At 44.8% G+C, this 20,445-nt stretch overlaps 1 protein-coding gene across 2 annotated transcripts in view; it reads right to left on the bottom strand.

The window, feature by feature from the left end:
• LOC134353147 (mastermind-like protein 2) overlaps positions 1-20,445 on the bottom strand; it is a 490,104-nt gene that overhangs the window by 464,999 nt on the left and 4,660 nt on the right. The window contains exon 1 of one of the 2 annotated variants that reach the window (XM_063061108.1): positions 16,490-16,707. The exons of the other annotated variant lie outside the window; for it this stretch is intronic. The gene's annotated coding sequence lies outside the window, so the exon portion shown is untranslated. Of the gene's footprint in view, positions 1-16,489; positions 16,708-20,445 lie in introns of those variants that run through there. 2 annotated transcript variants of the gene reach the window in all.

The following is a 20,445-nucleotide window of genomic DNA, read 5'->3' as shown; positions in this document are numbered from 1 at the left end:
AGGCATGACCTGGGTGAAGAGGGTCCTTAATGATGGATGCCATCTTTTTGAGGCATCATTCAAAAAGGCGACATGAATGAGATCGAATATCAAACATGTTTCCTCACAAAACAAAACCTGACCGAAGTAACAGGCAACCAGGCTGGTGTATGTTATTGGAAAAGCCCAAGGAATAGAAAATCACCGTTATGACTTCTCTGCAAAATGTGCAGGGTCAGCTTTGGAAGGGAAATCTACATTCTAGGCTTGGAGGCAGAATAACAGAACAATGCTTGGTCCCACCAAGTAAAAATAGCAAGAGTCGAGATGGGGTACCAAGGGCCATCAGAGGAGGTGTCTCTGAATCATTCCCAAAGTGCATTGCAGGAAGGATGCGGAGGCCATGGAGAGGGATGCTGACTTGATTAGAGGGTATAAGGAGAGCTTGCACAGACTCGGGTGGCTTTATCTGGAGCATCGGAAGCCGAGAGGAAACCTGGTAGAACCTTATAAAAATATGGTAGGGTGGATATCAGAATCTTTTTCCCAGGATGGAGACTTCAAGTACTGGGGGTGGGGGCATATAGTTAGGTTGGCAGGGTAAGGTTTAAAGGGGTTGTGCAGAGCAAGGTTTTTACATAGAGTGTGGCGGGTGACTGGAATAAGCAGACGGGGAGAGTGGTGAAAGCAGATACAATTAAGAGGCCTTCAGATAAACACATGAATATGCAGGGAATGAAGGGATGCATGTCATGTACAGGCAGAAGATAATTAGTTTGATTCAGCATTAGGTTGGGTTCTGACATTCTGGGCTGAAGGGCCTGTTCCATGTGAAAGCAGGCGTGAACGTCTCCGAGTAGCAGTGCCGCATGCCACGGACAGCTGTGGAGGCCAAATCAGTCTGAATATTTAAGGCAGAGGCTGGTAGGTTCTGGATTAGTCAGGATACAAAAGGTAACAGGGAGAGGACCAGTGAAGACCGTTGTTGTTGCTCGCTTCCACTATTTGCATGTCTTGTTTTTTTTTTCTTTGTCCTCTCTTTCTCTGTGCGCGTTGGGGGTTGGTCATTATTGTTTTGAATTGGGCTCTTTCGGGTTCCTTGCTCTGTGGCTGCCCGTAAGAAAACAAATCTCAAGGTTGAATAATATATGCATTCTTTGATAATAAATGCATTTTGAATCTTTGATTGGTGTTGAGAAGGATACTAAGTCAGCCATGATGCAGATTCAATGGGCTGAATGGCCTAGTTCTGCTCCTATGTCTTATGGTCTTATCATGGAACTTGAAAAGGGAGGATTCGGATATAATCCAGCCAGTAACATAGGACCGTCCGCGTTGACCTCTCCTGGATGAGGAAGGAGTGTGGGGTAACGTTTGTTACAGCGCTCTTGGAGTGTGGCTGAGGCCTAGTGCAATTAGGTCATGTTGTGGAAGAGGTGTAGGAGGTGAAGGGGGAAGGATGCCTCACAGTGGAGCGAGGTGATGGGTCCTTTGCTTTCACGCAATCTCCAGGCTGTCTGGTCTTAATCACAGTTTTAAATGAACGAAGAGCAAAATAAATCCCCCCTCTCTAACACGAGCCCTAAACACTGCTCTCTAAGCTCCAGGCCTGCTGGCCACAGTCCATCCTCCTCAGTGTTCCCTGCTCATCAATTGATGTCTGCTTCAAGGATTCTCTTAATAATTAAATGCAAGGCAAGCATTGATTTTCCTGGTTACACACCCCCACCGTCCCACTCCTCTGACAGCAGACAGGATCTGCTGCAGTTTATATAGACTTCTCACAAAGAATCTCCCTCTTGAAACACAGCCCAATGTCCTAGGGTTGAATACTAAATTCCAGAGACAATTTGGTCAGGGTAAAAAAGAATTCTCAATAGGAAGTTATCCCGATTTTGACAGAGACAGGACAAGTTAAGGGAGGCCCATTCACATGCAGGGCAGGGATTGCTGAATGACTTTTTACAATGAAGCCTCCACTCTTCATTTTAACTGCCATTTAATTTGAGGCAAAGTCGCCGAGTCTGGAAGTCGAGGCCCAATGTCAGCATGTACAGAAGTCAGAGGCCCTATGTCTGTAAGACCAAAAGATACAGAGGCAGAATTAGGCCATTCGGCCCATCAAGTCTGCACAGCCATTCCATCATGGCTGATTCATTATCCCTCTCAGCCCCATTCTCCTGCCTTCCCCCTGTAACCATTGACCCCATTACTAAATGAGAACCTATCAACCTCTGCTTTAAATATACTCAATTATTTGGCTTCCACAGCCATCTGTGGCAATGAATTCCACAGATTCACCACCCCCGTCTAAACAAATTCCTCCTCATCTCTGCTCCTAAGGGACATCCCTCTATTCTGAGGCTGTGCCCTCTGGTCCTAGACTCCCCCACTATAGGAAACATCCTCTCCATGTCCATTCTATCTAGGTCTTTCAATATTCGGTAGGATTCAATGAGGTCCTCTTTCATTCTTCTAAACTCCAGTGAGTGCAGGCCCAGTGCCAACAAATGCTCCTCAAACATTAACTATTTAATTCCTGGAATCATTCTCATGAACCTCCTCTGGACCCTCTCCAATGCCAGCACATATTTTCCTCGATAAGGGGTCCAAAACTGCTCACACAATACTCTGAGAGCAATTTGACCAATGCCTTTATAAAGCCTCAGCATTATATTCTTGTATCTATATTCCAGTCCTCTTGAAATGAATGCCAGACATCCCACCCTGCAAAAACTCATTTCAGGGAGGTAGCACCATCAATTTGCAGGAGACTCCCAGAACTTCCGGGAGAGGTGGAATGTCTGCAATCGAGTTGCTCCTTAGCAGCTGACCAGCTAGTTTAAATAACATTAGCTATGCTAATGAATGAATGATACCTGTTAAACTCACCTCAACATGTCTTTTACGGTCTTAACCCACCATGGGCAATAGAAAAGTCACTGTTGCAAACAGTGCAGCTAGCAACACTGTCATTATTTTGACCCCTATTAGGCAGGGGTACACTTTAGTGTAGCCTGGGGTGACGTATGTTTTATATATTTTTTGGAACACTCTGTCATGGTGCGCTCTCGCTCTCTGATGGTCGCTGGCGCGCTCTCGCTTGCTTTCTTTCTTGCTCTCTCTCACTCGCCCACTCTCGCTTGCTTGCTCTTGCTCTCTCTCTCGCGCTCTCTCTCTCTCATGGTCATTCTCGCGCTTTCTCTTTTGCTTTCTCTCTCGTGCTCTCTTGTTCACTCTCAAAAAATTGATTTCCGTGATATTGTATATAATTTGCGGGCATCAGGGAGTCACTATTAATATGCGGGAGACTCCCGGAACTTCCAAGAGAGGTGGGATATCTGGAATGCTAACATTACATTTGCCTTCCTTACCCCAGACTAAATTTGCAAGTTAACCTTCAGGGAATCCTGCATGAGGGTTCCCAAGTCCCGTTGTCTGAGTCTGAATCTGGCCTGTCCTGGGGTTCAAGGCCTGTCTATGAGTGAGGGAGTGAGTAGGTGAGAGGGAGGAAAGGGGCTTGTTTTGCTGTTGTTTATGTTGTTCTGCTGAGTGTGGCAGTCATGCTATGTTGGTGCTGGAGTGTATGGCAACACTTGCAGGCTACCCCCGGGAGGTTGTTAATGCAAACAACACATTTCACTGTACGTGAGATAAGTAAATGAGTCTGAATCTGTCTCTGAGCCATAGGACACCTTGAGGTGAAAGCAGCCAAGGAGTGAGATGGTGATGCAGTGGTTAGATCTGTTGCCTCCAGAGGCACAGGTTCAATCCCCACCTCCGACCCATCTGAGTGGATTTCGCACCTTCTGCTTGTGAAACCTCATTGAAACTTTTCAAATGTTGAGGGGCCTGGACAGAGGAGATGTGGAAAGGATGTTTCCCATGGTGGGGGAGTCTAGGACAGGAGGGCACAGCCTCAGGATAGAGGGGCATCCGTTTAAAACTGAGATGCGGAGAAATTTCTTTAGCTAGAGGGTGGTGAATTTGTGGTATATGTTACCACAGGCAGCTGTGGAGACCAGATCATTGGGTGTATTTAAGGCAGAGATTGATAGGTTCTTGATTGGACATGGTATCAAAGATTAAGGGGAGAAGGCTGATGAGTGGGGCTGAGGAGGGGAGAAAAAGATCACCCATGATTGAATGGCGGAGCAGACTCGATGGGCCAAATGGCCTAATTCTGCTCCTATATCTTATGGTCTTATGGAGTTTCCTCGAATTGTCCCAATTTCCTCCCATGTCCTGTTAATTGACCATCATAAACTGACTCTAGTGGGGAGGGAAACCTTATGGGGGCAGAGGGGGTTTGCTTGTTAATTAGGTTTCCTCCAGGTGTTCTGGTTCCCTCTCAGATTCCAAAGACGTACGGGTTAGTAAGTTAATTGGTCACATGGGTGTAGTTGGGTGGTGTGGGCTCATTGGGCCTGAGGGGTCTGGAACGTGTCCGCGTTGTATCTCTAATTAAATGGATTGATTAGAGGATGTGACTAAAGACATTGATGTAGGTAGAGCAGTAGATGTAGTGTATATGGATTTCAGCAAGGCATTTGACAAGGTACCTCATGCAAGGCTTATTGAGAAAGTAAGGAGGCATGGGATCCAAGGGGACATCGCTTTGTGGATCCAGAACGGGCTTGCCCACAGGAGGCAAAGAGTGGTTGTAGACGGGTCATATTCTGCATGGAGGTCGGTAACCAGTGAAGTGCCTCATGGATCTGTTCTGGGACCCTTACTCTTTGTGATTTTTATAAATGACCTGGATGAGGAAGTGGAGGGATGGGTTAGTAAATTTGCTGATGACCCAGAGATTGGGGGTGTTGTGGATAGTGTGGAGGGCTGTCAGAGGTTATAGCGGGACATCAATAGGATGCAGAACTGGGCTGAGAAGTGGCACCTGGACTTTAACCCAGATAAGTGTAAAGTGGTTCACTTTGGTAGGTCAAATATGAAGACAGAAAATAGTATTCATGGTAAGACTCTTGGCAGTGTGCAGGATCTGAGAGATCTTGGGGTCCATGTCCATAGGACACTCAAAGCTGCTGCGCAAGTTGACAGTGTTGTTAAGAAGGCATTTGGTGTGTTGGCATTCAATGTGGGATTGAGTTCAAGAGCCGTGAGGTAATGCTACAGCTATATGAGACCTTGTTCAGATGCCACTTGGAGTACTGTGTTCAATTCTGGTCACATCACTACAGGAATAATGTGGATACTCTGGAGAGTGTGCAGAGGAGATTTACAAGGATGTTGCCTGGATTGGAGGGCGTACGTTATTAGAATAGGTTGAGTGAACTTGGCCTTTTCTCCTTGGAGCGACAGAGGATGAGATGTGACCCGATAGAGGGGGATGAAATGATGATAGGCATTGATCGTGTGGATAGCCAGAGGCTTTTTCCCAGGGCCGAAATGGCAAACACGAGGGGGCATAGTTTTAAGGTGCTTGAAAATAGGTACCGGGGGGATGTCAGGGGTAGGTTTTTCCACACAGAGAGTGGTGGGTGTGTGGAATGCACTGCCAGCGGTGGTGGTGGAAGCGGATACAATAGGGCCTTTTAAGAGACTCTTAGATAGGAACATGGAGCTTAGAAAAATAGAGAGCTATGCACTAGGGAAACTCTAGGCAGTTTCTAAAGTAGGTTACTTGGTCGGCACAACGTGGTGGGCTGAAGGGGCTGTAATGTGCTGTAAATTTCTATGTTTTATGTTCAGGTGGCATCTGTTAGTCTCGCAAGACCATGGATCTGCACCTGGAAGGTCAATACCAAATAATGTTCAGAGCTTGATAGTTTCTTGATTAGTAAGGGTGTCAGAGGTTACACAGAGGAGGTGGGAGAATGGGGTTGAGAGGGATAATAAATCGTCCGTGATGGAATAGCAGAGCAGACTCAGTGGACCAAATGGCCTAATTCTGCTCTTCTGTCTTATGGTCTTAGGCCTAAAGAACTAACTCTGTTTCTCTCTCTGCAGCTAATGGATCTACTGAACACGACCTGCATTTTCTGGTTTTATTTGAGATTTCCAATCGCCACAATATCTTCAGAATCAGGTTTATTATCACTGACGTACGTCCTGAAATTTGTTGTTTTGCAGCAACCGTGGAGCATGCTCGAAGGGCCAGTTCTTCAGCTGTGTCTTTTGCTCTTCATGTCTTATGGCCTCATTTTGAAGAAGAAAGTGAGGTGGGCTGATTCACGACATCACTATCCACATCCAACAAGTGGTTTATACAAGTCTATTCCTCCAGGCCTCTGTAAATTCAGACCTAGTTATATTCCTCAATGGAGCCTGAAATCTTTCCCTTCAGGGAACTTGGGGGGGGTGAATGGATTTCCTAATAAATCTTGCTGATTCGTTTAATGGAGCAACATCTTTTATTTTATACAGCATCTTCTCACGGTGATGGGGTCCCAGTGGAGGGTGCAAACTGGTGGTTTCATGAGTTATTTTGTTTTTTCACTTAGAGATACAGTACAATATCAGGCCCTTCCAGCACAATGAGCCCACACCGCCCAGTTACACCATGTGACCAATTCACCTACGAACATGTACGTCTTTGTAATGTGGGAACAAACCAGAGTACCCCGAAGGAAACCCACACACTCACGGGGTGAACGTCCACAACTCCTTACAGACGGTGGCGGGAATTGAACCCGTGTCGCTAGTGCTGCAATAGCGTTGCGCTAACCACTACGCTACTGTACAACCGCTACTGTTCTTATGACCGCGCGGGTTTCCTCCAGGTGCTCCGGTTTCCTCTCACAGTCCGAAGACGTACCAGTTGGTAGTTTAATTGGTCATTGTAAATTGTCCTGTGATTGGACTAGAGTTAAGTCGGTGGGATGCTGGCTTGTGTGGCTCATTGGGCCGGTAAGGCCTGTTCCACGCTGTTATCTCAATAAATAAATAAATAAATAAATAAAATCATCTGCCTCTGTTTGCTGAAATAGGTAATGAGTTAACAAGGGGATCAGTGTAACTTGAGAGCAAGCACACAGACAGATTTTCTATTCACTAAGAGAGTGAAATGCTTCTGGGGAGCCTATAAAAAATGCTTCCCTTCCCACCATCTCCCCATCAATATTTCCCCACACAGCAAGGCAAGACAATACGGTGACAATGAAGACCTTCGACATCTGTGCAAGTGAGGTCAGTCCCTACTGACCCCCAAGTACCGTTCCTGAAGAGGTGCAGGAAATAGTGCAGGCCCCTTCTCTTCCTTCCCCTGAATGATTTTACTGGATGCTATTAATGATTGCGAGGTCCAGGATTTAACCCTTGGACTTCACAAATGAGCCCATGCCTTAAGATGATTATTTCAAAGACACTGTGCAAGATTTCCACATTACTTCGCCAATGCGGCCTTTCAATAGCAGATAAACAGAGCACTTAAGTCTCCCCTTGCTTAGCAGAGGAATGTTGGCATCCAGCTTTGCACTTTGAAAGGAGGCCAATCCTATTGAGATTATTTTAGCCGGAGTCTGAGCTCTATAAGTGAAAGACGTCTCCAAAGGGAATAGTGGTTTCACCCCAACTAACCACGGCAAATTCAGCAATTAAATCGTTGCTGGCTGCTCGAGCCCTCCCCAGCAGCCGTTCGCCTTTCGGTGCTCGTGCAAGTCAGTGCTTCGGAAGCGAAGAGGCAGAAAGGAGCGAGGCGGCGTTCTTAAAGGGAGAGAGAGAAAAAAATCTGCTCTTCAATGACAACGAGTTAACTGGAGGAGACTGCTGTGTGTGTCCAGCTTACTGAAATCACTGTGCAGGGCACGTATTTTAACCACACCAGTTCCATTGTTCTACATCAACTGCTCTAATGAATGATGGTCAGAGAGACAGCACAGTGCTGTGTTGGCAAACAAGTAAATCATTTAGATTGCATACAGTTCCATTGCCGCACATGAATGGGGCAGTAAATCTGTTAGATTATTGTCTACTATTCCACTGGATCATTATGGCTGCTCTAATTCTACTTAGAAATAAAGGAATATCAATACCTCCCACTCACTCAATTAATAATCCAAATTATTTGCATGATGGCGGTATTTGAATTATGCCCCTGCCCTAATCAACCAAGTAGTGTGAGCACTGGTTACGGATTGATAAAGTGATGATACCCGAGTCATTTCTTCACTCGTAGACACCAAGTGTAGACCAGATAAGACGGAGGAAACACTGTCATTACATTGACACTCTTAAATTTTTCAGCCGGTCAGAAGAGGCATTTCAGTGGTTCGAAATTCAGAAGGCAATGTTACCCGATCAAGTCTTTATAAGGCATTGGTCAGACCATGCTTGGAGTATGCAAGCAGTTTTGGGCCCCTTCTCTAAGAAAAGATATGCTGGCATTGGAGAGGTACATGAGAAAGATCGCGGGTCCAGAGGAGGTTCATGACAATGATCCTGGGAATGAAAGGGTTAACATGTGTAGAGTGTTTGATGGCTCTGGGCCTTCATTGCCAGAATTTAGAAGAATGTTAGGGTGGGTCTGGTGGGGAAACTCATTGAAACCTTTTAAATATTGAAAGGCCTAGATAGTGAATGTGGAGAGGATGTTTCCTATAGTGGCAAGTCTAGATCAGAGGACACAGCCTCAAAATAGAAGGAAGTCCTTCTAGAACAGAGGTGATGAGGAATCAGTGGAATTCATTGCCTCAGACACCTGTGGAAACCAAATCATTGAGTATATTAATGCAGAGGTTGATAGGTACTTGATTAGTAAGGTTGTCAAAGGTTACAGGGAGAAGACAGGAGAATGGGGTTGAGAGGGATTGAATGGTGAAGCAGATTCAATGGGCTGAATGCCCTAATACTGCTCCTATATCTTATGATTTTATGGTCTAAATCTCTAACCTCACACTATGCTCCATTCACAGAGGGACTGCTAAAAATCAAAAACCTAGCTTGGCATATCAGCTGTAGCATACTGTCCTCTGGCTTGGAAGATTGTGGGTTCAAGCCCCAGCCAAGAAGTGTGAACTCATGCTTCAGTATTTAGGTTAACATCCTGGTGGGGTGCTGATAATGTACCGCATTGTTTCAGACAAGATGCAGAACAGACTATGCACCTCCAATTTCACTGGTGTATAAGAGCAACCCAGTGGTACACAAAATTAAGAGATGCATAAATAGAGTATTTTTCCCAGGGTGGAAATATCAAATTTCCTGTCTACATTAACGGTGTTGAGGTTGAGTACATCATGTTCTTAAGTGTGTATATCACCAACAGTCTGTCCTGGTCAAACCAAGTTGGTGTCACAGCCAAAAAGCTCACCAATGCCTCCATCTCCTCAGAAGGCTAAAGAAATTTGACGTGTCTTCGTCAACTCTTCCCAGTTGTTATTGATGCACCACAGAAACCGTTCTGTCTGGATGCATCACAGCTCGGCACGGTAACTGCTCTGCACGTGACTGCAAGAAACTGCAGAGAGCTGTGGACACAGCTCAGCACATCACAGAGACCAGCCTCCCCTCCATGGACTCTGTAAAACAGCCAGCAGAATCAAGGATCCACCCACCTCGGACATTCTCCCTTCTCCACTCTCACATCGGGCAGAAGGTACAAAAGCCTGAAAGCACATACTACCAGGCTCAACGACAGCTTCTTATCAGGCTCTTGAACAATAAGGTTGACTCTTCTCCTCACATGTACCTCATTATGATCTTGCACTTTATAGTTCATCTGCACTGCACTTTTTTCAGTAGCTTTTACACTTCATTCTGCAATGTTATTGTTTTCCCTTTTTCTAGCTCAATGCACTGTGAAATGATCTGATCAACATACGCAAGACAAGCTTTTCACTGTATCTTAGTACATATGAAAATAATAAAGCAACAGCAATCGTTCATTCATTGTGTGCCACGTTGTATGACGTAGGCAATCACATCTTTCCATGACCATGGTTGTTCTTGGCAAATTTTTCCACTGAAGTGGTTTGCCACTGCCTTCTTCTGTGCAATGTCTTTAGAAGTCAAGTGACCCCAGCCAATATTAACACTCTTCAGAGATTGTCTGGCTGGTGTCAGAGGTCGCATGGCCAGAATCAGGTTTAATATCACTGGCATATGCTGTGAAATTTGTTGTCTTGTGATATGCACCAGTTGCTCTTACAACCATCCTCCAGCTGCTCTCGTGGCTTCATGTGACCCTGATCAGGAGGGCTAAACAGGTGCCACACCTTGACCCAAGGGTCACCTGCAGGCTGGTGGAGGGAATGAGTGCCTTACACCTCCTTTGGTAGAAACACATCTCCACCCCATCACCCTCAATAGCAATACTGGTACTAGTACTAGAGGGCATGGCTTTAAATTGAGAGGGAGGAAGTTAAAGGAGATATGTGAGGCAATATTTTTCACAGAGTGGTAATGCCTTGGACACACTGCTGGAGGAAGTAGTGGAAGCAGATATGGCAGTAACATTTAGGAGGTGTGCAGACAGGTACATGAACAGGCAGGGGATGGAAAGGATGGTGCAGGCTGATGAGATTAGTTTCGATTGACGTCATGGTTGGCCCATGGGCGGAATGCCCTGTTCCTGTGCTGCTCTCTAAAATTTCAAAGAAAAGCAACAGCCTTGTCCTGGTTGTCCAGGCCAACAACTATTATTCAATCTAACATCTCAGACTGGTCAATATTACATTAATGCTGGTGAGAGCTTGCCTTGTTGTGTTTCCTTTATGATGACAACAATCACATTTGGAATGTCCCCTCCCCAGCTATGATACATACAGTGGCTGCCCGAAGGCAGGCCTTTTCTTTAACAGCAACTCCTCTGGTAAATAAAAGGTAAACCCTACTTTCTGAAGTAAAATCTGAAATAAAGACAGAAAATGCAAGCAAACCTCCTACATTTGTGGAATGTGACACAGAGTTAATATTTCAGGCCAAAGGCCCTCCCTCAGGTCTGCATTTCATCTCAAACTCAAACTGACTGCAGAATCCATACAGTTCAAAGACCATGCCCACGTCAAGCTCTACCCTGAGGATGGCCAAGATGAGGCACCCTCAGGATGGAGGAGCAACACCTCATACACTGGTTGGGTAGCCTCCATCCTGATGGCATGAATATCGATTTCTCCTTCCAGTAAAAATATTTTTCCTCCCCCTTCCCTCTTCTTCTGATCCCCACCCTGACCTTTTACTTCTTCTCACCTGTCTATCACCTCCCCCTTTGGCCCCTTTCTTTCTTCCTTTCTTTTCTCCTATGGTCCACTGTCCTCTCCTGTCAGATTCCCTCCTCTCCAGCCCTTTACCTTCCTCACCCACCTGGCTTCACCTTTCACCTTCCAGCTATGTTCTTTCCTCTCCCCACCCCACCCTTTCATCCTGGTGTCTTTTCCCTTCCATTACAGTCCTGAAGGAGGGCCTCCCGTCCATAGATGCTGCCTGACCTGCTGAGTTCCTCTGGCATTTTGTGTGTGTTCCCCCACATTAAACCTGTTTAAGACTTCTTCCAAGTTAAGCCTTAGACTGGGGCTCACCTTTGGAGGGATTACAGCTCCACTTTTCGCCAACAAGGTCACCTGTTTGCATTTTCCATCCCAGGGTAATGTGGCAGAGTCGAAGCAGATATCTACTAAACCTGGCTTTTGGAGCTATAGGAATGAGAGGAGGTAACTACAGAAATCCTTCCTCCTGCATTTTCACATATCATTTCTGTTATGCACAATTAACATCTGTTTTTCCAGTGCTGATAGATCTCTCCTCATAGTGGGTGACACCATCATTCAAAGGGTGAGACAAGGGTCCCAGGGATTGTGGCAATATTTCCAGAGGTGCCCTGGAACAAGCTAATAACTGCACGTGTAAAGACAAGTATAACCTTGGCCTTGAAACCTCCCACCTAGAAACCAGTGCGTTACAGTATAAGCATTCATCACTGAAGTGGCAGGAAAGAATTAAGATCACCAACATCTGTGAGATCTTTCCAGCCAACACCCATCTTATTGTAAATTTTGTATCTGCTTTGCCAAACAATTCCTTAACAAAAACTGCCGAACTAACCTTCACATCACGCAGAATGAATTTTTCTCCGAGCAGAAGCTGCTATGTTTTGTAGTTCCAAAACATTAAGCTAATTGAAGGGAAAACAAGGGAGCCAGGAGATAACTTGTGCATGTTCATTTTTACTTTAAGTGAGGCGTGCACATATGATGTGGTAGCAATGTGATGTATGCAATTCACATATTTTAACATATAACCCATAATTAATTACTTAAACACCAAGAATGCTGAATCAAACAGTACATTTATAATATTACTCAAACACTACTGAAATATTAGATCATCATCATCAGGTGCCGTGCCCAGTTTGAGCTTTGACTGCCATGGCCCACACACTCCTGTTTCGGGTCAAGTGGATCAATTCACTGGTATTCATTTCCAATTCTCTGGCTGCTGTCTCCATCATCATTTGTCTTTGTCTTCCTCTAGCTTTCTTCCCTTCAATCTTTCCCATAGTTACTGTGCATTCTAACTCCTCTTTCCTAATCACATGTCCAATGAAGTTACGTTGCCTTTTCATGATCTCATACATTATTTCTCTTTTTGTGTTTGCTCTGTTCATGACATCCTCGTTAGATATTCATTTCGTCCATGATATTCTTTGCATCCTCCTCAAAAACTACATTTCTGCTGCTACAATTCACTTCCTCATGTTACTAGATATTGTCCAACATTCTGAGCCATATAACATAACTGGATAAACATAACATTTCAGTACTCTGAGGTAGGTTGTCATGTCTAGTTTAGTATTGGTCAGTATACTCTTCACTCTCGTAAAGGTGTCTTTTGCCATCCTATTCTTCTTTTGATGTCCAAGTCGCACCTGCTATCTGATGTCACCCAGCTTCCTAAGTAGCAAAAGTTCTGTACTTGTTTTATGTCTTCCCCATTTATTCTCGGCCTGCAGATAGGATTCTCCTTCTTTTTGGACATCACCATACATTCTGTCTTTTTGCAATTGATAGATAGACCCATTTTTGCACTTTCTTCAACAATTATATCAATTAAGTTTTGTAGTTCTTCCTTCGTACTTGCAATTAACACAGTGTCATCCGCATATCCGAAATTATTAATGTTTTCACCGCCAACTTTGATTCCCAAGATGTCTGAAATATTAGATACACAACAGAAACTTTCCTAAAACTTAGACCAGATGGGATTAGCAACGTGCAGGTACTGTTCTGTCCAAGATTCAGTTGTTTGCTTTGATCTTTAGACCAATAGACATAGGAGCACAATTAGGCCATTTGGCCCATCATGTCTTCTCTGCCATTCTATCAATATTTTCCATCTCAGCCCCATTCTACTGCCTTTTCCCCATAACCTTTCTAGTCCTGACTAATCAGGAACCTATCAAACTCCCAATAATCAAGTAACTTGGTGTCCACAGCCATCTGTGGCAATGAATTCCACAGATTCAGCACCTTCTGGCTAAAGAAATTCCTCCCCATCTCTGTTCTAAAGGGGCATGCTGGTATTCTGAGTCTGTGCCCTCTGGTCCTAGACTCTCCCATTATTGGAAATACCCTCTCCACATCCACTGTATCCAGGGCTTTCAACATTCGATAGTGAGATTCCCCGCCCCCCCCCGCAATTCTTCTCATCTCCAGTGAACACAGACACAGAGCCATCAAACACTCCTCGTACGTTAACACTTTCATTCCCGCGATCATCCTTGCGAACTTCCTCAGGACCCTCTCCAACACCAGCGCATCCTTCGTTAGATAAAGGGTCCAAAACTGCTCACTATGCCCTGTGCACGCTGACAATGCCGTGTATAGCCCCAGCTTTGTGAGGATTAGGAATATGTTCAGGCTCTTGAACCTGTCCTGTAACCCATTGGATGAACGCTGATCTCTACTACAGCTTCACCTGCCTTGATTCCGTGTCTGACGTAACCAACACCAATATATCTCAGCAACAAACAGCCTGCTGGAGGAACTCTGTGGGTCAAGCAGCATCAGTGGAAGAAAAGGAAATGTCCGTATTTTTTAGTACTGATGCAAGGTTTTCACCAGAAACATTGACAATTCCTTTCCTCGCACAGACACTGCTCAAATTTTCAAGTTCCTCCAGCAGATCATTTGTTGCTCCAGATTCCAGCATCTAAATTAAAGAAGAAATTATTATAAAAATGTATACATGTCACCATATACTACTTTGAAATTCTTGGCCCCAAATTCTCGGCTTTGCCTATTGCCTGTTGCTGGGGCTGGGGTCGAAGCGCTTGGCAGAGATGGTGCTCGGTGCTAGTGCTCAGTGTCGGAGGGCTGGTCAGAGGCTCGAAGTTTTCGGATGGACTCAAGAGTCGGCTGTGGTCAGGTGCTTCCAGGGTGCTGCATTGGCAAGTTTGCGGCGCTGGAGGTTCATGGCAGGGAGAGTTTCTCCCTTCTACCATCTGGGTGACATGATGGGACTTTCGAGAGCCTTTGAGACTTTTTTTTTACCGAGCCCATGGTCTGTTCTTTATCAAATTACTGCATTGCTTTGCACTGTTGTAACTATATGTTATAATTATGTGGTTTTTGTCAGTTTTTTTAGTCTTGGTTTGTCTTGTGCTTCTGTGATATCACACTGGAGGAACGTTGTATCATTTCTTAATACATGCATTACTAAATGACAATAAAAGAGGACTGCATGTCCTCAATCTAAATCTAAAAAAAAATTCATTTTCTTGCAGGCACTTACATGAAAATAAAGAAAATACAATAGAATTTACCAAAAATTCTACACAAAGACTGACAAACAACCAATGTGCAAAGACAATTTGATCTGGAGCACCAGCTATAAGACTGGAATTCAATTCTTGCCACTCTCTGTGAGAAGTTTGTACGTTCTCCCCGTGACTGGGTGGGTTTCCTCCAGGTGCTCTGCTTTCCTCCCACAGTCCAAAGACGTGCTTGTCAGGGTTAGTAAGATGCGGCCAGACTATTGGTGGTATGCTGTTTTGCAAGCTCGCCAACACAATCCTTGCTGATTTGATTTGATGTAAAGAACACATTCCACCGTGCATTAATCTTTAATCTTTAAATTGTGCAAATAAGTAAACAAAATACTGGGAACATGAGTCACAAGGAATCCTTAGGTCAGAGAATCAGTTCGGTGTTGTGGCAAGTGAAGGTATCCGTGCCAGTTCAAGTGCCTGATGGTTGGTGAATAATAGCCGTCACTCAAGCCAGGAAATTATAGGCTGGCAAACTTGACATCAGTAGTGGGTAAGTTATTAGAAGGAATTTTAGCCAGATGTTGATTAGGGTCACCCATCTTGTAAAGACACTGCCCAGAAGAAGACAATGGCAAACCACTTCAGTAGAAACATTTGCCAAGAACAATCATGGTCATAGAAAGAAAGTGATCACCCATGTCATACAACATGGCACATAATGATGACGATGACTGTTTTACCTTGTTCTACCTCAATGAGCCGTGTAATGATTTGATCTGTATCAATAATATGCACTGTATCTTGGTATATATGACAATAATATGTGGGCACGTGGCCAAGTGGTTAAGGCATTGGACTAGCTACCTGAAGGTCGTGAGTTCGAGCCCCAGTCGAGGGAACGTGTTGTGTCCTTGAGCAAGGCACTTAATCACACATTGCTCTGCGATGACACTGGTGCCAAGCAGTATGGGCCCTAATGCCCTTCCCTTGAACAACATTGGTGTCGTGGAGAGGGGAGACTTGCAGCATGGGCAACTGCTGGTCTTCCATACAACCTCGCCCAGGCCTGCGCCCTGGAGAGTGAAAACTTTCCAGGCGCAGATCCATTGTCTCGCAAGACTAACGGATGCCTTTATTTTTTATGACAATAATAAACCAATTCCACTGTACTGTATCACCATACAGTATAGAAACAGGCTTTTTGACTTACTGGATCTTGATACATGTGACAATTATAAACCAATGCCAATAGTAATTTGAGTTCCAGTGATTACCTACAAAAAGTGGAAGCCAACAAGATGTGGTGAATGCAGCCCAATAAATCACAGGAAAAGCCCTACCTGCCATTAAACACGTCAACAAGGAACGCTGCCACAAGAAAGCAGCATCCATCATCAAGGACCCCCACCATACAGCCCATGCTCTCTTCCCACTGCTGCCATCGGGAAAGAGGTACAGGAGCCTTAGGTCCCACACCCCCAGGTTCGAGAACAGTTATTACCCCTCAAGCATCCTGAACCAGTGTGGATAACTTCACTCACCTCATCACTGAACCGATCACTGAACACAACCTATCAACTCACTTTCAAGGAATCAAAAACTCATGTTCTCAGTATTGTTCATTTACTTATTTATTATCATTATTGATTTTTGTATTTGCACAGATTGGCTTCTTTTGCACATTAGTTATTTGTCTGTTTTTGCTGGTGTGCAGTTTTTCATTGATTCTGTTGTATTTCTTTGTTCCACTATGAATGTCTACAAGAAAATAAATCTCAGGGTAAAATATGGTGACATACATGTATTTTGATAATAAATCTACTTTGAACTACAAATGATTGATGTTACCTGAACTTCCTAGATTCTCCTCTTTAGGATTAACCCTTAGGTTGCCAAGCCCAACAAATCCATTCTCCAACACTCAGCATTCCCTCCTCCTTTTAAGATTGGCGCCGCACTTTATCTGAAGAAGGAAGACCTCTTGCTGAAAAAAGTTGGACATTTTCTCAAACCAGGGTTCAAAAGTTGGAAGCCTGAACAACAAGCAGTTGCTGCATTCTGCAAATGAAATCACCTGTGACTCAGATGAAAGTAATAACCTCTGGTGTGAAGTTGTCGGACTGGCATCAGAGAACATGCTAATGAATTATACACCAGTGTGCTCAGAAGCAACAGGCACGTCAGACTCCAGCTAGGCTGTCAATGTTCTGCAAACTGTTTAATGATCTCAATAACAGAGAGCTCCAGAACTGCCTTTGCTCCTGGATGAGTGGAAAACAGCCAGTGGGAAATAAGACACCGAACAGAAGCCGGGGTTAATAGATAATGTGTTCCAAGCGGACGGGGTTTAGGGAAGCCACGTCTTTCCACTGGGGCAACCGGGAACAAAGGTGCTGAGTGACGATTACAATGATGGATGCTTTCTGACTACATTAAGGAGAACTCATAAGGCCTCCCTCTGCCATCTTCCTGATCCTGAGACTCTACTGATGCAGATTAGCTTGGATTCGCATCATGGTTGACGTGGACCAGATATGGATGGTTTTGCGATAGAGAAGGGAGTGAAGAGTCAGGTTGGGGTTTCGGGACAGAGATATGGGGAGCTTAGATGTCAGGCCAGAGTCTAGGCCTTTGTTCCATGCTCCATGTTTGAAGGCCATTGACGTGGATGAATGATGAGGGACAGCCAGAATCTGGTTTGCCACTCCACGCTCAAAAGCCAGTGAGGAAGGATCCTTAGATACACCCAATATCTTGGCTTCCACAGCCCTCTGTGGCAACATATTCCACAGACTTACCACTCTCTGGATGAAGGAATTCCTCCTCATAACAGTTTTATAGTGACGTCCCTTTAATTTGAGGCTATGCCCTTGGATTCTAGATTCTTCCCCTAATGGAAGCATCCTCTCCACTCTCCATCACAAATGCACTACCACCAGTGTACTGGAGGAAGCCAGCGTGAACAGTATCTCCATCATGATAAATTAACACCAACTCCGATGGATCAGTCAGGTCATTCGGATGCCTAACATGTCTCCCCGGACAGATCCTTTACTCCCAGTTGAAGGAAGGTCAGGGAGCACCTGGTGGGCAAAGGAAACACTTCAAAGATAACGTCAAAATCAGCCTGAGGAAATTCATCATTACATCTAAGAACTGGGAAGACATTGCACTCAGTAGATACACCTGGAGGAAGGCTGTTCAAGAGGGAGCTGTGCCTGATGAGAGTGACCTTGCTGTGCTGCAGAGAACAAGTGGCAGCTGCTAAAGGAGAAAACGGAGCAACCAACAGACCCAGAACATTAACCACAAACACCACTTATCCTTGCCAAGACTGGACCAGAACACGTGGATCCCGGATCGGCCACCAATACACAACCCCCTAGAAGAACATCATACTCGATTTGAGTGATCACATCACCACTACAAATACAACATCTACTATTACTAGCATTACCAATACTACATCAACAGCTCCTCTTACTACTAATACTACCACTACTATTACAGTAATACTAATGCTACAACTACTAATAATACTACTCTCCATCACTCCCCAGGTGAATGTTGCTTCCAGACCTTGACTGCTATCAACTTCATCACAGATCACGTTGGAGAATTTGACAAGTACAACCGTTTCAAACAATTGCATTCAAGTTCCTACTGTCTCCTCATTCTAGCTGTACTGTTGATAACCATTTTCCAGCAGCCTAACTGGCTCCTTGCCCATGAACAATCAAAGGAGGGAGTTTTGCTTCACTCACATACATCACACTCTATCTAAAGATCAAGATTAGTTTTATTTGTCACATGTACTGTACATCAAAACATCAATACATTGAGTGAAGTGTGTCATTGGGGTCAAATCAAATCAATGGGGATTGTGCTGGGGCTGCCCGCAAGTGGCAGCACACTCTGGCACCAACATTGTACGTCACAACTTCCTAATCCTAACCATACGTCTTTGGAACGAGGGGGGAAACTGGATGAGCCAGAGGAACCCCGTGTAGTCATGGAAAGAACATACGATCTCCTTACACACAGCGGGGAGAATCAAACTCCGTCAGCGATCACCGGTGCTATAAAATGATTGAGCTAACCACTAAGCTATCGTGCTGCCCTGCTCCCAAACCACCCACATATCCAACCTTATCTCATCCTTATCATCTTGATGCTCTCCACCAGTAAGTTCAAAGAAAGGCAACCATTTCATAGAACATAAACTTTACAGTAGTACAGCATAGTATAGGCCCTTTGCCCCGTGATGTTGGGCCGATCTTTTAAACAACTCCAAGATCAATCTGAACTTTCTCTTCCACATCATGGGCCCAGCACGCAACTGCCACTTACAAAGAATATAGCAGTGCCACTTACTTCCTTAGAACTTTGTGAAGATTCTGCATGACATCTAAAACTTTGACAAACTTCCGTAGATGTGTGGTGGAGAGTTTTCTGACTGGTCTGGAAACACCAATGCCCTTGAACGGTGAAATGTACAAAAGTATATGGATATGGCCTGGTCCATTACGGGAAAAGCCCTCTCCACCATCGAGCACATCTGCATGAAGTACTGTCATAGGAAAGCAGCATCCATCATCAAGGTCCCCCACGACCCAGGCCGTGCTCTCCTCTCGCTGCTTCCATCAGGAAGAAAGTACAGGAGCCACAGGGATCAGGAACAGTTATTATCCATCAACCATCAGACTCTTGAACCAGAGGAGATAACTTCACTCAACTTCACTCGCCCCGCAACCAGCTGACTCACTTTCAAGGACTCTTTATCTCATGTTCTCCACATATATTGCTTTTTTTTTTGAGTGTATTTGCATATTTTGTTGCTGTTTACACATTGGTTGTTTTTTTTTGCATTTACTGTGTATGCCTGCAAGAAAATAAACATGTGTACTTTGACAATAAAGTTATTTTGAATCTTTAACCCTTCATTTCCTTTCATTCATGTGCCAATCTAAGAACCTCTTGTGTCTCTAATGCATCTGCCTCTACCAGCACCCCAGCAGCATTTTCCACGAACCCACCACTCTGTGTAAAACCCTACCTCTGACATCGGCCCCCCCCCGTCACCTTAAAATTATGCCCTCCCGTATCAGCCATTTCCACTCTGAGGAAAAGGGGCCGCTATATTAATGTCACTTAACTTTGGTTCCTTGACCTTCAAGGTAACATTTGACCAACGTGGCTTAAATTGCTGCTCACCCATCACCAATACTATAATGCAGGTGTCTATAACCATGAACAGTCTCTTTACTTCAGTGCCTGCTGATACATGAAATGCTTCGGCCGAACGTGAACAGTCCATGCGATCCATCCGGGTTATCACCTAATTAATGTGTGTGATGCCCTTTACTCCTTTCGAAAAGATTCGCCCGGCTTACTCTGTCGACGCAATTACAGCGAAGGCACGACAGTGGTGATATTTCACTGGGAGCTTGAGGAGAATTGATATGTCACCATGGACACTCGCAACTTTCTACACGGAGGGCAGTTAACTGGTTGCATCACTGTCTGGTGTGGGGGACGGACCACTGCACGGAATTGGTGAAAAGCTGCAGAGGGTCGTAAACTCAGGCAGCTCCCTCATGGGCACTGCCTCCCCAGCACCCAGGACACCTTCGAAAGGCGACGGGTCAAAAAGGTGGCATCCATCATTAAGGACCCCCTATCACCAGGACATGCCCTCTTCTCATCAAGGACAACACACGTGAGCCTGAAGTCACACACTCAATGATTCAGAAACAGCCTTTCCCCCCTCCACCATCAGATTTCTGAACGGAAATTGAACCCAT

The sequence above is a fragment of the Mobula hypostoma genome, chromosome 10 (genome assembly GCF_963921235.1).
Source record: "Mobula hypostoma chromosome 10, sMobHyp1.1, whole genome shotgun sequence".
NCBI classification, from domain to species: domain Eukaryota; kingdom Metazoa; phylum Chordata; class Chondrichthyes; order Myliobatiformes; family Myliobatidae; genus Mobula; species Mobula hypostoma.
This window is presented reverse-complemented; position numbering and strand designations above follow the sequence as displayed.